General features: G+C 45.9%; 1 protein-coding gene across 5 annotated transcripts in view; it reads right to left on the bottom strand.

Annotated features, from left to right (window-relative positions):
- Window positions 1-21,101, bottom strand: part of ZNF710 (zinc finger protein 710) — a 52,472-nt gene that overhangs the window by 17,969 nt on the left and 13,402 nt on the right. Inside the window, exons 1-2 of one of the 5 annotated variants that reach the window (XM_074966688.1) lie at window positions 2,106-2,803; window positions 1,703-1,934 (exon numbers count right to left, since the gene is read on the bottom strand). The exons of 3 other annotated variants lie outside the window; for them this stretch is intronic. The gene's annotated coding sequence lies outside the window, so the exon portion shown is untranslated. Of the gene's footprint in view, window positions 1-1,702; window positions 2,804-21,101 lie in introns of those variants that run through there. One more of the 5 variants, XM_074966687.1, reaches the window with a different exon arrangement.

Raw genomic sequence — 21,101 nt, 5'->3', positions numbered from 1 at the left:
TCTCCAGCCTTGGCCGGGATCAACACGAACGGAGGAATCAGGCCCTTTCCAATGCACACAAGGGAGAGATTCCTGCCAACCTGGTGATGATCATGGACACGCTTTTCCCAGCAGCACCTTTAAACTGACTCCAGCCATTACACCCTATTCAGCGTCCCATTGCTCCTGGTGCCACTGAGCGAACGCTAGCGTGCATAGGAAGGGTTATGCAAAGCGACACATTCAGAACTGGGACAGCCCTAGAGAATAGAGGGCAGGGAACAATCCTGCACCATTCTCCAGGGCTGGGGGAAGAAGGAGGGAGTATGAACTAGAGGGGACCCAGCAGGTTCTCTCTCTCTCCAGTCCTATGGGAGCGATCCTTTCCCTCTGTGGCTGTAGGGGCTCAGAGGCAGAGGCACTGAGACAGCCCAAAGACAGGAGGAGGAGAGCGAATGACATACGCACCTGTGCTTCTGATAACAGGACAAATGACTAACAAAACCCTTCAGCACAGAACAATTTGGGATTCCTACCTCCTGACACTGTCAGGACATGGCTCCCCAGGACGTGCAGAACTGACTCAAAACCCTTGCTTGTGTATGCATAAATCAGTCCTTTGGACTTTTCTATGACACCCATCTAAGCCCCCACCCGCAAGGTGACAGGTGAGGGAGCAGAGCAAGACAACTCCAGTGTTAGCCACTCGGACAAGGGAAGCAACCTGCAGAGAGGTTTTCTACGCACACTTCAGAGGGAGAAATGGAGAATCAGACAAACGGCATGGTTTCACTTCCTCACTTTTAGTTTCCTTTTTGTGCAACCTTCTCGATTGTGCCCCAGACGGAAGCCTGGGAATGGCTCTTTTCAGCAGACTGACCGTTCATCTTATGTGGTGGCAAAGTGCTGGGTCAGTACAGCAGCCTTTCAGCTGCAGAGATTGGACTTCAAACCTTCCTTAGCACCAAGTACAAATGTGGTTAGTGCTACAGTCACAGCACAAAGCTGCTAAAACAAGCCTACTCAGAAATGGCCCCCAACTGAAGCAGTAGAGATTTCAGGCCAGGCTCTGAGAGGACCACTGACAGAGCCAGGTGGGAGCTCAGCTCTGAACTGCACGAATGCTGGTCAAAACAGGGGAGTGTCAGCTGGGATTCTGCATTGCACTGTGTCTTGCCCAGCGCTTCCATGGATTAAGCCGAGCTCTAGCCAGTGAGGTCAGTCTGTTTAAAAAGGAAACTAATGAGTCCTAAAAGGGATCTCTACTTAGAAAGCCCCAAACTGAGCTCTTTATGTTCTTCTCCCCCCGGCACCTTTCCCCAACCCCCTTCTATTCAGGGCTTGAATCTCAGCTTCATCGATTCCTGATCTCTCCAGTCCACACATCCAGGCTGTGCCTGAGCCATGCTGCTCTCTCCAAGACCTGGCCTTTCCTTGCGATCCACACAAATGAAACTCTGATCTAGGCCCTCATCAGCTTGCATCTCAACTATGCCAACCTTCTCCTCTGGCCTGGACACAGGGGTCGAGCTCCCCCTTGCACCCATTCAGAATGCTGCTGCAAAAAATAGTCTTCCTGCCTTGTTGCTGCAGGCATGTTGCACCCCCATCCCCACCACTCGCTGGTAACCCCCTCCTCTCCACCCCTCCCCCTGCCTTCAGCTGACCTTCCTTCTCCCCATCCCTGGTACAGCACAGCGATGAAATTTGCTCCAATACTAACCTTTGTGGCAGTGCAGCTCCTAGTCTGCTCTTCCATCAGTTCAGATACAGTAGTTCTTCCGCTATGCCACACATATGGATCCTTGTATGGATCTTTTGTGGTGCTACACCAAAAACTTTAAACATTCACATGCTTCCCCGGTCTTCCTGGTCATCAGCCACTTACTTATCGAGAGACTTCCCCATTCCACTCTGGGTAACGTTTCTTGTATCAGAGGAGCAGCCGTGTTAGTCTGTATCCGCAAAAAGAAAAGGAGGACTTGTGGCACCTTAGAGTGGCATGCATCCCATGAAGTGAGCTGTAGCTCACAAAAGCTTATGCTCAAATAGATTGGTTAGAGTACTTGTGGCACCTTAGAGACTGTTTCTTGTAACGTATTCCCTACAGCTGAAGCTACACTTACTTGTCTGGAAGGTGCCTGCATCTTCTCTAGAATCCAGGAGTGTGCGTTTCACTGTCCTCTCATCAGGATCTCCTTGGTTTCCAAAGAGTTTCTGAATGTACTGGCTGAAGGCACTCTATTTCTTTGTCTCTTCCTTCGCAATCCTGGGGCAGACGCTATTGGGGCCTGCAGAGGTTCTCATTTCCGGTTCTCGTGTGGCTATTTACTTGGGTCTTTCTTCTCCCTCTTCTGGGAAATAGCCTGTGCCCGGAGTTGTGACATCTCTTCCCTGCTCTTCTTTGTAAAGACTGATTGCTAAAAATTAAATGTTTCCTCAATGTGCCTCTTGTGTTTAAAATGCCCCTTCTCAGCCATCTCCTTAAATATCTCCTTTCTGATCTCCTGTTCACTACACATTTGCATGGTTTCTTATGTAGATTTGTTTTGGTTCCCATGGAGAAAGGCCAGTCCTTGCCTACAGACAGCCCCCCAACCTGAAGCGAATACTCACCAACAACCACATACCACACAACAGAACCACTAACCCAGGAACCTATCCTTGCAACAAAGCCCGTTGCCAACTGTGCCCACATATCTATTCAGGGAACACCATCACAGGGCCTAACAACATCAGCCACACTATCAGAGGCTCGTTCACCTGCACATCCACCAATGTGATATATGCCATCATGTGCCAGCAATGCCCCTCTGCCATGTACATTGGTCAAACTGGACAGTCTCTACGTAAAAGAATAAATGGACACAAATCAGATGTTAAGAATTATAACATTCATAAACCAGTCGGAGAACACTTCAATCTCTCTGGTCACGCAATCACAGACATGAGGGTCGCCATCTTAAAGCAAAAAAACTTCAAATCCAGACTCCAGCGAGAAACTGCTGAATTGGAATTCATTTGCAAATTGGATACTATTAATTTGGGCTTGAATAGAGACTGGGAGTGGCTAAGTCATTATGCAAGGTAGCCTATCTCCCCTTGTTTTTTTTCCTACAAACCCCCCCCCCCCCCCCCAAGACGTTCTGGTTAAACTTGGATTATTGCTGTGCACATTGTAAGATGAGCTATTGCCAGCAGGAGAGTGAGTTTGTGTGTGTGGTTTTTGAAGGGGTGTGTGTGTGTGTGTGTGGGGGGGGGGGTGGTGGTGGTGGTGAGAAAACCTGGATTAGTGCTGGAAATGACCCACCTTGATTATCATGCGCATTATAAAGAGAGGTTTCAAAGAGGGATGGGCTATTACCAGCAGGAGAGTGAGTTTGTATGTGTGTCTGTGGGGGGGGGGGGGGGGGAAGGGTGAGAAAACCTGGATTTGTGCTGGAAATGGCCCTCCCTTGATGATCACTTTAGATAAGCTGTTACGAGCAGGACAGTGGGGTGGGAGGAAGTTGTGTTTCATGGTCTCTGTGTGTATATAATGTCTTCTGCAGTTTCCACAATATGCTATGCATCCGATGAAGTGAGCTGTAGCTCACGAAAGCTCATGCTCAAATAAACTGGTTAGTCTCTAAGGTGCCACAAGTACTCCTTTTCTTTTTTCTTTTTACGAATACAGACTAACACGGCTGTTACTCTGAAACCTGTCATTTTATTTTTAATCACTCCGTTTACCAGTTCTCACCTGTTCCTGGAATCTGATGTCTCCATTTCTTTCCTGTACTTTTTTTTTAAAATTTTATTATTACACACACACACACACACACACACACACACGCCTCTTTATAACCTCAGGTGTATTCCTTGCTAGAAGCCAGCACACACATTCTGTGCTGGAGAGAGATTCGTTTATCTCTGGACACTTCCCATGTCCCCTCCCCCTCCATTGTTCTGACAGTTTCACCTAGCCCTTCCTCTCAACTGAAATCCTGTCCCACCCAGCTTGCAGTCCCAGGCAACTGCTCTGCCAGCCCCAGGTTGGCAGTTAAATCACTTGTGTTCCAGAGCAGCCTTAGTCAACCCAGTGAAAGTTTGGAGCTGATAGTCCTACAAAAGTCCACCACTGGCTTTGGATCCCCGAGTTTCAGAAGCGTCGAGCTCCCACCATTACAGCTGAAGTCAATGGCAGCACCTATGGGAAAAAGCCCTTGAGGATCTCAAGGTGAGCACCCCAAAAATGAAGGCATTAAAGGGAGTGGCTACTTTTTGAAAAATTTGACCCAACTCTGTCTGTGGTATAGAGAGGTTTGGCCTGAACCTTACTGCATTTGATCAGTGGGATTGGGTAAGGGAAGGATATGTGCAAGAAATTCTTCCTTATCAAGTTTATAAATCAAGGCTCATCTGCCTGACTGCATCATCTAATGCGCCTACTCTTGGTTGGTCTCTCAGTGTTACTCAACAGGTCCTTGTTTTCCTCTAGCCCCTATTTCCTTAACGGATTCCCACTTGATATAGCAACCTGTGAGAAGAAAAGGAGTACTTGTGGCACCTTAGAGACTAACCAATTTAGTCTCTAAGTTGCCACAAGTACTCCTTTTCTTTTTGCGAATACAGACTAACATGGCTGTTACTCTGAAACCAACCTGTGAGAGAGTCCACACGGTTGAGCTGCTCTCTCCTTTACGCTCTGCATTGGCCAGGACACCCTTTGGAGGATTGTTAATCTAAATATTGCAATACAATTAAGTTACACATGTGCATCTGATGAAGTGGGTTCTAGCCCACAAAAGCTTATGCCTAAATAAATTGCTTAGTCTCTAAGTTGCCACAAGGACTCCACATGTGCTTAAGTACTTAGGTAAATTGGGGCCAGAATGAATGCTTTGCCTAGGATGTCTATCTTGTTTCAGAATCTTCCTATAAATCAGCCCAAATAAAACTCTAGCAGGGATACGGAGACTGTTGGAATGTAGATGGAATACAAAGATGGAGTGAGTGTGGCTACTTAAAACAGACCAACGAAGCAGCATGGACTAGCTGTTCCAGACATTATACAGGCCTATCAAGCCAACCAATTCAAAGCAATGGGGTGCTCTCGAACATGGGGGCTTGTCCTCACCAGACGCACTACCGTGGCGCTGCTGCATTGATGCCACTGCGCCGATGTAGCGCATCTGGTGGGGACGCGCGACGTTGAGGGAAGAGCACTCTCCCATCGACGTAATGACTCCACCACCACCAAAGCGCAAGCGACGTTGGCGGGAGAGTGTCTCCCACCCACAGCGCAACGCAGACACCGCTCTAAGTCAATGTAACTTACGTCGCTCAGGAGGGGTGGGTTTTTTCACACCCCAAGTGACAGAGTTACATCGACTTTAGCAACAGGGGAGACAAGCCCTGGATCTTCACTGAGCAAGAAGGTGGTGATAATGCGAGTACAGCAGTTTTTACTGCAAGATGCCTTCCAGAAACGGGTACCCACCCTCTGGCAAAAGCTCTTCTCTGCCTTAGGGACAGAACAAGAGAGAGAATCCTTTTCCCTGATCAGTGATCCCTACCCACTGTAAATAAACCAGACTGTGACCTACACTAGGAGCTGGTGTTTTAAAGAATGGAAGAGGAAGGGAATTTGTATAGTTGGCCAGCTGCTTATCAAATAATTTGTGGGTTTTTTTTTTGTTTTTTTTGTTTTTTAAAGAAATCAGAACCAAAATTTAATTGGCCCAGCATCTCCAAATTAGGCATTATGTACTAACTTTTTCGGTAACTGTTTTGTAGAGAAAGTTAACCTTAATAAAATCAATTGCTTCTGGATAAGGAAACAACAAAACTAACTTCAGCCTTTGGCAAAATTTCCTGACAAGGGAATAGCTGGATGACATTATGATAAAAAGAAAGGGAGTACTTGTGGTACCTTAGAGACTAACCAATTTATTTGAGCATAAGCTTTCGTGAGCTACATGCGTCCGATGAAGTGAGCTGTAGCTCACGAAAGCTCATGCTCAAATAAATTGGTTAGTCGCTAAGGTGCCACAAGTCCTCCTTTTCTTTTTGCGAATACGGACTAACACGGCTGTTACTCTGAAACCTGTCATTATGATAAAAGGATCTGGAAGGTGAGTTACCAACCACAACTGCAGTATGAAGGGGACACCAGATACTGCTTCAGTGGCACCTTACACAGCAAGATTAAAAATATACACAGGTTGGGTAGGGATAGATGTTGAGGAAAGAGGTGATTTTATGTCCGCATGGTGGTCATGCTCAGCTGGTAAATACTGCGATGTAAACCAGACCATGAATGATCTTTTGGCAATTCTGGCGGGGATCCCTAGCAGAAATGGTTACACGCCAAAGAGTGAATAGCTGGTCTTTTCATAGTCACTAGACTATTCATAACCTCACCCTGCAAAAGAAAATGCTTATCCAAAACTAGAGGAATGGTTCCAAGAAATACGGAAGGCAGAAAATGGACAAATAGATACTTGGTTAGCTTCCCCTGCCCCTCCCCAGACAATACACTTACGTGCAAAAAAGGCTGCATTTGACAGGTTTTTTAATGTTAATAAGTTTACTCATTAACAGACCAAAGCAAGCCCACTGAAGACCTAATTGTCTAGGCTTTTTTTTTTTTTTTTTTAAATGTGCAGAAACAGTTCCTGGTTATTTCAGGAGGTTCATCCTCTAATACCCTGCCCACAGAACAACGTAATGATCAGCAAAGCACAATGTTTCTCTAAACAAAACAAAAAAAGTGAAAAGCTCAGTTTTGAAACCATAACTATTGCATTTCAAATGTGTGTATGGGAATGATTTGTAAGCCTGCTTTTGCATCCTACACAGATAGTTTTTAAAAAAAATTGTTCTTGTTCACTTTCCTATTTATCTAAGGGCACAAGTTCACGCCAGGTCCTGGAACTCAAGGATAGATGGTTCCTTCTGCTCTGTGTTTTGATAATTCGGATTTTCCTTTACTGCTTGTATGTGTTTTTCATAAATCTTCTTAGATAGCAGACCTGATTAGGCAATGAGTTCTGATAAATCTGTATTCTTTATTTATTTATGGCAGGCATCACCACAGTATTCCAAGTTCTTAGTGTGTGAGCAAGTGCTCAGTGTTGGGAAGATGTGCTGTATCTAGTTTTTGAGCTATGCAGGATTCTGTCCAGAGGCAGTAATTCTAGCGAGTGGGAGCTGTGAGACAGCAGGGGAGCAGCTTGCTTTCTACCTTCGTCTCCAATTCTTAAAGCAGAGTTGTTCTCAGGGACCTGGGCATTGGTACTAGATGAAGATTCCTGAAAGAAGAAATTATCCTGCGTGCTGCTTAGCAATCTCTGTCCCAGAACTGGTATATGTCTACAATTAAAACATGCCCAGACTCTGCCCAACCACTGATTTTCAACTGGGAATCTGACCTGCAAGCCCCAGACACACACTACTGCTCAGCAGCAGGGCAATGTTGGTGTCAAAACAGGATTCTGGTGTGGGAATAAGGAGCAACAGAACGAGCAATTTCAAGCCATAACGACTTCATTGCTCCAGATCAGGGCAAAGCCCATCAGCGAGGCACAAGGGAGGGACGGGGAGGGAGAAAGCTTTTATTGCCTCTCCAGTCTCAGGGCTTGCGCACACACTCAGTGGAAAGTTGCAGTCCAACCTAGGGGCTGCAGCAGTGTCTCTGGGCATGCTGACACTGCCAAGAGAAACCTACAGTGCTGAGTCGCAGACTGATTTGGGCTTGCGGGGCTAGGGTGGAGGGCTAAAACATGCAGGCATCCTACTTGGGCGTAACCTGGGGAGGGTCTCAGAGCCTGGGCTCCAGCCCAAGTGGAAATATCTACATGGCTATTTTTATCCCTGCAGCCCAAGCCCTGTGAGCCCATGTCAATTGATCTAGGCTCTAAGACTTGGTGCCACGGGTTTCTCCCTGCAGTGTAGACATACCCCAGGAAGCTAGGTCATTTGCTTTAGCTTGCCCGTTACCATAAAATAAAATTGCACATGTGGCCGTCTGGCTAGCTCACAGATTCCTACAGTGGAGAGACCACAGCTTAGACAGATAGCAAAGACGCAAAATTCCCTTGCCACAGCTGTACTGTAACCAGTCGTCTGGTTCCATCTCTACTAGATTCTTCATCTTCCCCTGCCCCAGTAACAAAACCTTCACTTCTAAGGAAGGTTTCAGAGTAACAGCCGTGCTACTCTGTATTCACAAAAAGAAAAGGAGGACTTGTGGCACCTTAGAGACTAACCAATTTATTTGAGCATAAGCTTTCGTGAGCTACAGCTCACTTCATCGGATGCAAATAAATTGGTTAGTCTCTAAGGTGCCACAAGTACTCCTTTTCTTTTTACTTCTAAGGAAAAGATTCACGTTCAGCTCAATTTTATTGTTTATAAGCTGAAATGTGCCTGCAGACAATCATCTGGAAAAGACACACACGGCACCTCCCTATCACCCCGAATTCTGAGCTCTCTTCCTTTTACACTCCTGTGCTTTACCGAATCTGGCCCCAATGTAGCATCCAGTTTCTAAAGAAAGCCTTCTTGGACCGGATGAGAAGTGTTTCAGCCAATGGAAATTCAGCTTGTGAGGGGTCAGTGTATGAGGGGTAGCAGAAGCCAAAGTAATTTCCCTCCAAGGGAATGGAGTAGTGATCCAAAATACTCTTGTGGCATCCCAGGGAAAAATATTCAAGTTTCTTTTTGCTAGTTGACCCAGAACTTCCCCCTCATTTCCCTTTACTGTTCAGAATTCACTCACCCTCCTTTACCAAACATTCATTGTCTTTAAATCTTTTGTTCCCCCACCCCCAGTATCTTCCATCCTTGTCTCCTCTCTATTTCTCTCTTGCTCTCTCATTCTTTCTGTTTCCCTAGCAACACCTATCTCAGCTCTGTGGATCTGTTCCGTCTCACTCTCTTATCTTTCTTTTTTCTCTTTCATCTATCTCCTAATCTCCTCCTCTATTCCAAACCTTTCTGTCCTTTGCTTGCTTTCTCTCTCGCTTTTCATCTCTTCCAATGTCCCCTCTCTGTCTCTGGGTTACAATTATCTGAACCTCACTTAAAAACCCCCTCCAGAAAACACAGAAACCAACTTCATTAGCCACTGTGCTACCAATTCAGCTCCAACCCTTCTTGCAGGCCATCTGCACCATCCAGACCCCCTACAGATGTCAGGATCTGATTGGTCTTAACCCCAAAACATGCACCCTGCCTGCCTAAAGTACAGACATCCATCCTCAGGTTCGCAGGCATGCCCTCTATTCCCACACCCTCAAGGAAGCAAAGGGGAAAAGAGAATTTCCAGTTCACTTATTGCTACTACGAGAAGTCCAGGATCCAATAAACGAGTCATTCATTGCTCCATATCCTTCTAGTCTAGATACATGGTAAAGCGCCTTCACTTTGCCTTACTTTCACCACATAAAGCAGGCTTGCAAACACACCCCTACTTTACCAGACCCTCCCTCACAGAAAAAAAAACCTCTTCCTCCCCTGGCCCCCCTTGTTAATCTCAACCTCATGCAGTACAGGCACCTAATCAGCAAGCCCCCGCCCTGAACCATGCTGCAAGGTGGGGGTTCTATTCCAAAGGGTGCGTGGGTCCCAAGCCGTTCCTGAATTTCCATTTGCATCTAAAGCAATCCAAAACCAGGAAAAACAAAGTTGGGGGGGGGGGGAGAAACGGGACGGACACAAATGCCATATGAGAACAAATACAGAACTCAGAGTAGCAGCCGTGTTAGTCTGTATCCGCAAAAAGAAAAGGAGGACTTGTGGCACCTTAGAGACTAACCAATTTATTTGAGCATAAGCTTTCGTGAGCTACAGCCCACTTCAGCGGATGCATGATGAAAGCTTATGCTCAAATAAATTGGTTAGTCTCTAAGTCCTCCTTTTCTTTCTTCAGGAAGTGGAGAAGCTGTGAGAGGGGCTGGGTCTGACTCAGCACTGCATAATCACTCTCAGTTGACCAGCATTGTCTAAGCCAGGGGTGGGCAAACTTTGTGGCCTGAGGGCCACATCTGGATATGGAAATTGTATGGTGGGCCATGAACCCTCACAAAATTAACAATTCAGAGATATTCAAATAAAGATACATTTTAGTGGAAATAAACATTAAACCTTACTTACGATTATAAATATACCATCATAACAAAGTATTACAATAATTAAACCAAAAACTTACCTCCTCTCCACGCCCTCTTTGATCAATGTGAACAGCGTAGCTGGCACTCCCTGGCCAGCTACTCAAAAATGGAAAATTAACCCCACTAAAACAGCAGAGTCACCGAAGCCAACAAGTTGCAGGCTCGTGGGCTTGCAAGCTCAAGGCTCTTATGGCATGTTTGGGTTGTGCAGCTGCAGTTGTGCAGCTCCTGAACGTGTGGGAGCGTCAGGCAGGCAGAGCGGGGCAAGCCCCTGACCCCGCTCCCGGGGGGGCCGGATTAGAGAGTCTGAGGGGTCGGATGCGGCCCGTAGTTTGCCCACCCTAAGCTGTGCAGCAGCCATGCCATTAGAACAGTTCATTACCACATGCGTCATCCGCAGAAGGTGAAACGGCGCCACCCTGTGCTGTTGTGCAAAGATGGCGCCAACTCAAACCCTGCCCCAACCAATGCTCTGCCTCCGCCCAGGGCTGCCCCAGCCTCCTCTCATCCGCACGTGGGGGACAGCCCACCCAAATAGTACAAAATTTCTTCAAAGGCTTCCCTACTTATCAACCACATGGACGGGACCGGTCTGCTGGGAACTAGCACGTTACTATGGGGCACCACGCTGATCCTCCCTGCTCAACCCAACAGATTCCTCCCTCAGTTCAGCTTTTCCTCTTTTCTCCCACCCACAGGAACTTGGGATCCCAAAAGCAATCACCACGGAAACACCAACCTTTGCTCATGGTTATTGTTCTGAAGAACACCCTCGCTTGGCAACCCCTGGCAGAGCGTTTGGGAACCGTCACGTGCCTTGTTGCGGGCTTGCTTGACAACTCTGGGTAGTTCTGCTGCTTGGTGGAAACAAATCCGCTCCTTAACCTTCTCCAGCCTGAATCGGCCATCGTCAACCTTCCTCCCACCCCAGTTCTGCTGCAAGCGAAAACTGCAACTACTAGGAGCTTTCACCTAATCTGGACAACGGCAGGTAAGATGCAGGATGAGGTTTGTGCCCAGCTAATGCACAGACTAGGTCGTGCACTGTCCTACTGGCTAAACAGAACCCGTACTCTGGACCTACTGTTACTTCAAGCCCTGCTTACAGCAAAAGCATCAACAGCTGGGAAGTGAGCTCTCTCCACCCGGGAGCGTGTGATGAGCACTGTACCGCACCACTGACCACTGCTCAGGAACTGCACTGCAGGGATGAAAGTCAAGAGATGGCAATGGAGATGGTCTTGAGAGGCTGAGGGAACTGGGATTGTTTAGTCTGCAGAAGAGAAGAATGAGGGGGGATTTGATAGCTGCTTTCAACTACCTGAGAGGTGGTTCCAAAGAGGATGGTTCTAGACTATTCTCAGTGGTAGAAGATGATAGGACAAGGAGTAATGGTCTCAAGTTGCAGTGGGGGAGGTTTAGGTTGGATATTAGGAAAAACTTTTTCACTAGGAGGGTGGTGAAACACTGGAATGCGTTACCTAGGGAGGTGGTGGAATTTCCTTCCTTAGAAGTTTTTAAGGTCAGGCTTGACAAAGCCCTGGCTGGGATGATTTAATTGGGGATTGGTCCTGCTTTGAGCAGGGGGTTGGACTAGATGACCTCCTGAGGTCCCTTCCAACCCTGATATTCTATGATTCAAAAAACTTAGTCAATATTGATGGTGTTCTGCCAGAACGCATCTAATGAAGTGTTACTAAATGGTGACCGACTTGTCCCAGGTACTCAAGTTTCTTACTTTTAAATCTAGAGGGACAAGGTGGGTGAGGTTGTATCTTCTATTGCACCAACGTCTGTTGGAGAGAGAGAGACACACGAGCTTCTGAGCCACAGAGAGCTCTCCTTCAGGTGTCTCTAAAATCCTGGGACCAACACGGCTACAGCAACGCTGTCTCTTTAAATCTAGGGCATTCCGCTGCTGCCCTTCCGACGTGCATGATGCCCCTTGCTCCGTGTTACCCGCTAGACCATGGTCACCCAACCAAGCTGTGGCAATCCCCTCATTCTAAAGCCTAGTGTCTGTCAGACCAAACAGTCTGTGCCTTTCCAGATCAGATGGACTGTGTCAGAGGGGGAAGAGCTAGTAAGCGGAGGTGGGTGGGGATGGGGAGTCAGTTGCTCCTCTTTTGAGCCCAGTCTTAACACCAAACACCATATTTCAAATGGAGCAGGGAGCAAGGCAGAGCCCCTATAAATCTATAGGCCAAAGCATTTCCATGGAGTTCGCAACATTTGTAAACAATTTGGGGACAGACTTTGTTTATTGTTATTTTAAGAGAGGGGAGGGAGGATAAAACTATCCCAGGACTGACCAAGCCAGCACTACTGTCTTAGTACGTTCACTTTAAAAGACCCCTAATACAAATCTTTCCCTTGAAAAACAATTTTTGCTTTTAAAGTGAAATAAGCAGGGAAAGAAAGACTTTCAAGTTCCTCTTTACTGAAACGACTTCTCTTCTACTCACTCCCTTTCCTCTCTGAAAATAGAAGAGCTATTCAAAAAAGCGGCAAAAAGAAAAAAAGGAACTGAATAGAGGAAGGAGGAGAGAAAGAATGGAGCCCCAAGGGGGTGGAGAAAAACAGAATGAAAAGACAGCAAAAGTAAAGAAAAGAGATGAAAAATAAAGGAAGGGGAAAGACAGACAGAGAAGCTTTGAAAAGAAAGAATGCTTCAAGCCTGAATACAGTGTGCATGAAAAAGAAACGCTTGAAAAGAAACAGCCACATGAAATGACCTCTCATTCACAGCCTGTGCCAATCACAACTACAATGCAAATCTTTTCTTCTTTTTTACATTCTCTCTTTTTCCAGTGGGGGCAGAGGAAAAGGGAAGAAAGGAGAGTTAATTCTCAACATACCAGAAAATAAATCTGGTTGTTTCTATTGCAGCAAAAGAAACACTGAGCCACTTTTAAAAATACCCCTGAGTAAAATTACACAAGCAGATAGGTAAGGAAACAAATGCAATGCTGTACACACATGAGAGGATTTCTTTAATAAGGATTCTCTCTCAGTTATGCAAAGCTTCCCTCAAATTAAAAGCACGGTGCTTTTCCTAGTAAAATACTGGAACAAATATTCAAAGAAAAAAAATCTGTAAACAACTTGAGAGTAACACAGCCATGAGAAATGCTCAGCACTGGGAGTGGAGAAAGAGCAAGCTTGGCCAGAAAAATATGATGGATGCTTTTGACAGAGCTACGAAGTCAGAGATCTGATCCTGAGACATGGTCTGTCAGGATCAGTTCCCATGTATGAAGGGAACGTAGTAGAGGGAATAGAGCTGGACTTTGGTACAGCACTGATACAATAGCTGGACTTTTATTTGCAAAAATTTCTTCCAAAGGGCTTGTGGATAAGCACTACCACAGCAGCTCCTGGCTGGTGGCCTGGAGACAGAAAGAAATGCGAAATGGTAACCAAATGAACTGAAGGAAGGTGTCCAGTGTGGCCCTGCATCAGCCAGTGTTAGGTCCCACTTTACTCCCAGGCCATCATTGAAGACATTAAATAAACAAAACATTCCATCTCCAGTGCCCAAGACTGAGGGGTGCACGAACTCTAGCGAGGAGAGAGAAGTAATTAAAAAAAGGACACAGAGGTTGTCTACACTAGGAACTTATGTCACTAGAACTACATGGCTCAGAGGTATGGAAAATCCACACCCCTGAGTGACTACCTAGCTGCTGGTGTACACGGGAGGGCTTCTCCCATCCACACGGCCACAACCTCTTGGGAGAAGCTCTCCCATCAGTGTAGCTAGCTCCTCACTAAGTGCTACGGGGTGCTGCTGCAGCACTGTCACTGTAAGTCAGAGGTGTGGAAAGGAAAGAGTCAAACAAGATTCAACTTGGAAAAATACAGTTAATATCCCTAGAGAAAAATAATCCAAAACACAGATCCCAACCAGAGGGACGGATCTGGAAAGAAGCAACAGGCAAAGATCTACACAGGTGTGACAGACAGCAAATTAGATATGAATTCACAATGTAATATGGCAGCTTTGGTCAGCATATGAAGAAACAGCCTCATGGAGTACAGAGGGGATAAGTCCATTCTACAGGGTACTGATGTGACCAAGCCTACAGTGGTGCAGTCACTTCTGGACATCTCAGTCCCAGAAGGAGACGAATCAATTGGAGGACTCAGAACAACAAGAATGACTGGGGGCTAAAGGCATCAATTTACAAATAGAGATCTAAGCAACTACCTCTGTATACCATGGCTAAGCAATAACGAAGGGGAAACGGAAGAGTCTCCAGCCATCGGTAGCGTGCACAGATCAAGCAAGGAGAGGAACGATTTGCAGTGGTTGGAGAGAGTGATGGGATGAAATGGTGGAGTGAAGTGCTACTTCTTCACTCAGACTGCTGCATCCATGATCTCTGCTGCTGCTTCTACCTCTGCCTCTGCTGTCTCGTGGTGATGGGCTCATCTCCAAATCCACAGCTTCACAACTGGACAGCTTAGTTCCCCTTGCCCGCCAATCCTGTATCTCGCCCTGAACTGAGTGCATTCAGCAGGGAAAGCCAGCATGCTGATCAGTTAATGGCAGTATGTAATGTGGTTTGCCACCAGCCAGCTAAAGGCCAGGAGGAAGGTGATAGCCAAGGACTGCATCTGGGTTAGCTGATCGAGTTCAGTCTTCCATGTGCTGAACAATGGCTGGCCAGGAAGCGCTCCCCCCACACCTCGCAGTATTAACACTTCTGCTGCTGTGAAGGAAATAGAAAAGCCCACGGTGACCCTGGAACTGACCTCAGTTAGCAGCTGAGGCAGAGCCTCAGATACAGCTGTTCTCAGTGCCACGCAAAACCGGTTTGTGCCTTGTGAATAGTTGGTCCTAGAGAGTTTCAAATATTGCATCACAAGAACCTAAAAGGGCAGAAAGTGATATGCTCATATAGAGCGCACACATCAGCCTTTGGGACGCAGCTTGGCAAGAGATTACTGATGAGCTGTTCTGAATTTGGTATTCTCGGTCCTTTGCGTTACACCTTTGGAAGTAACCTTAACCGTAGTTACCCTGTCCTTTGGGAAGGAGCCAGATCACGGCTCCTCGGAGCTGCCTCGTGAAGCCACCACACCAGGAGGGTCATCGTTTTTTCTCTCCCCTCATTCGACTCCACAGATAAAAAGTACTCTCCAACGGGATTCACAAGTCAGACAACACAGGGAGACAGATGGCTATCGAGGGACCTGCACTGGCGCAGTGCAACAGGGGGGAGGTAGTGCCATCTAGTGAACAGGGCACTACAAGAGGGGGTTTCTCTCTGGCTCTGCCACCAGCCTATGAAGCGGCCTTGAGCTAGTCATGTCCCAGTCTGTTCTCCCTTTGGGAGTTTGGCCTAGTGAGACTGTAAACGCTCCGGGGCAGGGACTGTTTTTTTTACTACGCTTGTACAGCACCTAGCTCATTGAGGCCGCTCGGTGCTACCCTACAATTGGAGTGCTTTTCATTTTAACAAGTTAATTAATAGTCCACTGGAGAATCTGTTCCATCCAAAACTTCTAAGAGCTTCAGAAATCAACCACTCTTCATACCCAGGAGCAACAAACCCATTTGCTGACGTTGCTAACTCTGTGGGAGACTCCAGTAGAGGCCCCGCAGAGATGAATCACAGCCCGCAGAGCTGGAGTGGGTGGGGTTGGACCAAACGGGATTGTGGCTGCAACCTCGCATGCCATGTCGCAACACCGCCCAGATTTGGGGTGGGTGGGTGTAGGAACTCCTGAGTCCGGAGCTCAGGCTACTAGTGGGGGGGACAGCCTGAGGGGGAAGAACAGGGTTAGCCCCTGTGAATGGAGATCACCAAGGAGAGAGAGGGGCTCATGTTCTGGTTCACCAATTAATTTCCAGTTCGAAAGCTGTAATACTTAGGAGACAGCAATCACGAGTCACTTGTACTGGTAACTTCCAATGAGTAACTCAAAGACAGCAAAAAGCAAGAGGCTTCTGGGCCTGAAATAAAATTATTTTGGAGTGGTCATGATAAGAGCATAAGAACGGCCATGCTGTGTGATGCCAATGGTCCATCTAGCCCAGGATTCTCTCTCTCACAGCAGCCAGCGTCAGATGTTTTGCAGGGAACGAACAGAACAGGGCAATTTATCAAGTGATTCATCCATTGTTGTCTAGTCCCATCATCTGGTAGTCAGAAGGTTAGGGACACCCAGAGCATGGTGTTGCATCCCTGACCATCCTGGCTAATAGCCATTGGTGGACCTATCTTCTATGAACTTCTCTAAATTCTTTTTTGAGACCCGTTATATTTTTGGCCTTCACAAAATCCCCTGGCAACGAGTTCCACAAGTTGACTGTGTGTTGTGTTTGTTTTAGAGCTGCTGCTTATCAGTTTCATTGGGTGACCCCTGGTTCGTGTGTTATGTGAAACGTCTTCTGAAAAATCCTTTATTGGTGGAAGTGTGTTGAAAACAAACCCTAACCAACAGAGAGAAGACACTGTTTCAGTTCCCCAGCGAGCTAGCACACCACTGTATGGCAAAAAAGGGGAATCCAGTGGATATAGTGTATTTAGATTTTCAGAAAGCCTTTGACAAGGTCCCTCACCAAAGGCTCTTAAGCAAAGCAGGCAGTCATGGGATAAGAGGGAAGGTTCTCTCATGGGTTGGTAACTGGTTAAAAGATAGGAAACAAAGGGTAGGAATAAATGGTCCATTTTCAGAATGGAGAGAGGTAAATACTAGTGTCCCTCAGGGGTCTGTTCTGGGACCAGTCCTATTCAACATGTCGATAAATGATCTGGAAAAAGGGGTAAACAGCGAGGTAGCAAAATTTGCAGATGATACAAAACTACTCAAGATAGTTAAGTCCCAGGCAGACTGCGAAGAGCTACAAAAGACTCTCAAAATTGGGTGACTGGGCAATAGAATGGCAGATGAAATTCAATGTTGATAAATGCAAAGTAATGCACACTGGAAAACATAATCCCAACGATACATATGAAATGATGGGGTCTAAACTGGCTGTTACCACTCAAGAAAGATCTTGGAGTCAGTGTGGATAGTTCTCTGAAAACATCCACTCAATGTGTGGCGGCAGTCAAAAAAGCTAACAACGTTGGGAATCATTAAGAAAGGGATCGATAAGACAGAAAATATCATATTGCTTCTATATAAATCCATGGTACGCCCTTGAATACTGTGTGCAGATGTGGACGTCCCATCTCAAAAAAAGATTTGTTGGAATTGGAAAAGGTTCAGAAAAGGACAACAAAATGATTAGGGGTGTGGAACGGCTGCCGTATGAGGAGAGATTAATAAGTCTGACTTTTGAGCTTGGAAGAGAGACGACTAAGGGGGGGGGGGAATATGAAAGAGGTCTATAAAATCAGGACTGGTGTGGAGAAAGTAAACAACGAAGTGTTATTTACTCCTTCTCATAACACAAGAACTAGGGGTCACCAAATGGAATTAACAGGCAGCAAGTTTAAAACAAGAGGAAGTATTTCTTCACACAGCGCACAGTCAACCTGTGGAACTCCTTGCCAGAAGATGTTGTGAAGGCCAAGACAGGGCTCAAAAAAGAACTAGATAAATTCATGGAGGATATGTCCATCAATGGCTATTAGCCAGGATAGGCAGGGATGGTGTCCCTAGCCTCTGTTTGCCAGAAGCTGGGAATAAGCAACAAGGGATGGATCACTTGATTATTCCCTGTTCTGTTCACTCCCTCTGCGGCACCTGGCATTGGCCGCTGTCGGAAGACAGGGATACTGGGCTAGATGGACCTTTGGTCTGACCCAGTCTGGCTGTTCTGATATTCTTATGCTTTATAGCCTAGAACCTACAGTCCTAATGCAGTCCAAACTCTGATTGCCTGCAGTGGGAATTTTGACTGCACAGAGACTGCAAGATTAGGCCCAATTTACATCAGCATGAAAGAACTAAGGGAGGCCTTATGCCAAAGGAAAGAACAGAGATGTTCCATGCTCCAATGACCCTTCCAGAGATGCTTGCAAACAGACTCCTCACAGAGCAGTTCCCTTTATAAGCTCAGAGACTCATATTGGTAATAGGCAGGAGCTTTCTACCTTCTGCATTTAAGACCAAACCACATGTCGTTATGCATACAAATGCCCAGAGATGCAGTAAGCCAGGATTTGGCCTTCCGTAAAGGCAAACATGCCAATGACAGTACAGTCTCCCGAAGAATCCACCAGCCAATGGGAGCAGGAGGCAGCCAAGAAGCACGCAATCACACTTCTCAACTCAGTCTAAATTGTCCCCAGGCACAAGGAGGACGAGCTAGAGAGGGATCGCCAAAGAGATAATCAGACGTACTGAGTTCAGATTACGAACAGGAACATTTAAACTGACCATCTTCCTGGTGGGGAGAGCAAATAGATTATGGGGAATGAATAATCTGAATAATTCTCTCCTACCACTGCTCCAAACCAACTTGAAACTTACTGGCCCTATCTGCTCCCCTAGACAAATATTTCTTGGAATCAAGTGGCTCAGTGAGCCACCAGCTAGAATCTTTGAAGGCTTACATTTAGCTGCAGTCCACAGGTAATTCATAATACCTGGAAGGCCCTAGAGTTTGCTGTGGGAATACTCCTTTGGTATTGACAATAACAGCATTAATACGGTCGAGTTTGTTAGAAGTTCAGGTGGTTTTGACAACTACATCCTTCAGCAACTCCGTTGTCATTCCATGTTATTGTATCACTGGTGTAAAGTCTAATCCAATGTTACACCAAATATTTGCAGAGTTCAAGGGTTTTGTTGCAAGTTATTATAATAAGTCCCACTACAATAAAGGGATCGTCTTCAGAAAAACAGCAAGCAGGAAATGCACCTGTTAAAATGGAATAAGCAAATGTCCTTTCTGTGACAATAAAGAGTCCAGAGAATAAAACTCGGACAAAAGCTAGGTCTGTCACAGGAGGAATCCTGAAAACGACAAAAGAAAAGGGCTCTAGTTTCCTAATTTAATAGCTGTCTGTAGTGGAGTGAAACCCTCAGAACTTCCACTCCACAAAGCGCCCCACGGTTCCCATGTGTACAAGAGAGGCACAGATGAAGCAGTCAAAGGGAGTGGTGCATTCATAGCCCATGTGTGCGGCAGAACGAAGAGGCCTTCCACCAGCCTGCACAGGCCAGCACAGAGCGGGTCAGGGAGGCCACTGGGTCCTTTCATACACCGATCCATAATCATCTCAGTCTTTGACTCGTGGGGCATCTGAACAGAATACTGTGCCAACTGTCCTGGATGCATTTTATAACCTATTTTTGTCGTTCGAATCTTGAGACATCAAACCAACCTGTAGAATACAACTGCTTTGCTCCTCAAGGGATGTGAAGTATCAATCCACCACCACCAAGCACATTCTGAAAACACTTCTAGAGAAAGGATGTTGGTTTGTACAATGGAAAATCCAATGGCTGGCTTAGGTTCATGGGGATCAGCTCCCAGGGTGGGAAATTTTTATTATTATTTAAATTGTTACAAATATATTATAACACATTACAAATATTTTAAGGTTTCTCTTGTCTGTATATGTGCTTACACGTAAACGCTGGGGATACTAAGTATGAGCAATTCTTGGTATCTTCTGAACTTAGAGGAACAGCGTGACCCTTGTGTGTACAATTACTGTGACTGTGTGCACAGGTTTTAAAATGTCAGTCTCTGCCTCTCTCTCTGGCATTGAAGGAGGCCTTATAAATACACAGAATATCCAACTGCAGAAATCATTTGCTTGTGTGCACACCTTGCTGATAATCATGAAATAAAACCATTCATAAATCAAACACCTATGGTCTTCAGCAGATGAGCTCCAAAATGATCTTACTGGGGTTCTGTAAAACATGCTGAATGAGCGAAGAATACAACTGGGAAAGACAAGAATGAGTCCAACCCTCCTCGTTTAATTCTGTGACCCAAGAGGTTCCTTTCAATTCTACCATCTATGATTCTGTCTTCTCCAAAGGAATTTCTCTCGAGTGCCACAAGAGCCTATGAATTCAGAGCCCAGTTCTGCTTCTCTTACACCAAGTAGCAGTTCCATGACTTTTAAGGTTAGTGTCTACTCACATGGTAAAGTGCAACTCACAAATACAGGTCTTAAATAATAAAAGCCTGGCCAAGGAGAAAACATTGTTGACTCTCTAAACTGAAGGACAGCAGGACAAGTGAGGCAGGCACTAGTCAATCCATTCCTGACAATAACAGTTACCCATTTCAGGTCAAGTGGTTTGCATTGCACCACAATACATTAGTATTCATCTTTTAAAATTAACCCTTTTCAAGTAAGAAAGCTCAAAAGTGGAAAGGCTTCTATCAGGGATCATAGGAAGAGTTCAATAATCTTTGCTTCTTCATATTCCATCTGGAAACTATAAACACCTACCCACAATCCATCATCATTCAAATTACAATCAGCACTTCCGAGAAAGGCAACTACTTAGCTAGAACCCGTCCTGGAAATCTGCACAGCACGTTGGTGTTTTCCTAAAAAGATCCTTGAGGCAGTCTGGGAAGAACAAGAGAAAAACCCTTCCCCACTATAGAGGGGACAGGTGTCTGACTGCTTGCTCTTTCAGCCCTGCTATGCTGAACTAGTGTGCCCAACTTTCTATTCTGAATAATTCCAGACTATTAAAGCTTACGTTGTGGACATGTCTATATTAAAAAATGGGACAGCTACAATAGAGGCTTAATGGAATTGTGCTGGAAAGATGGGGGAAAGGAAACTAGAAAGTGTCAAAGTGACAGCAAGTTAGAGAAGAGCTACCATCCATCTAGAAAGAGAGTAACAGAGAATTAAATTTTAAACAAAGACCTCCCCAAGGGAAAACATCCAAATGCCCTCCTGCAGCTTGTTCCTTTTATTTCCAGTGCTGTTAGCTGCAAGCTCACAGAAACCGAAACGTTCTTAATCTCAAGAGTTAGAAAAAAAATCCACAGAGCAGCTGGTATGTTGGCTCTCTGCAGGG

Source organism: Natator depressus, chromosome 10 (genome assembly GCF_965152275.1).
Source record: "Natator depressus isolate rNatDep1 chromosome 10, rNatDep2.hap1, whole genome shotgun sequence".
NCBI classification, from domain to species: Eukaryota; Metazoa; Chordata; order Testudines; family Cheloniidae; genus Natator; species Natator depressus.
This window is presented reverse-complemented; position numbering and strand designations above follow the sequence as displayed.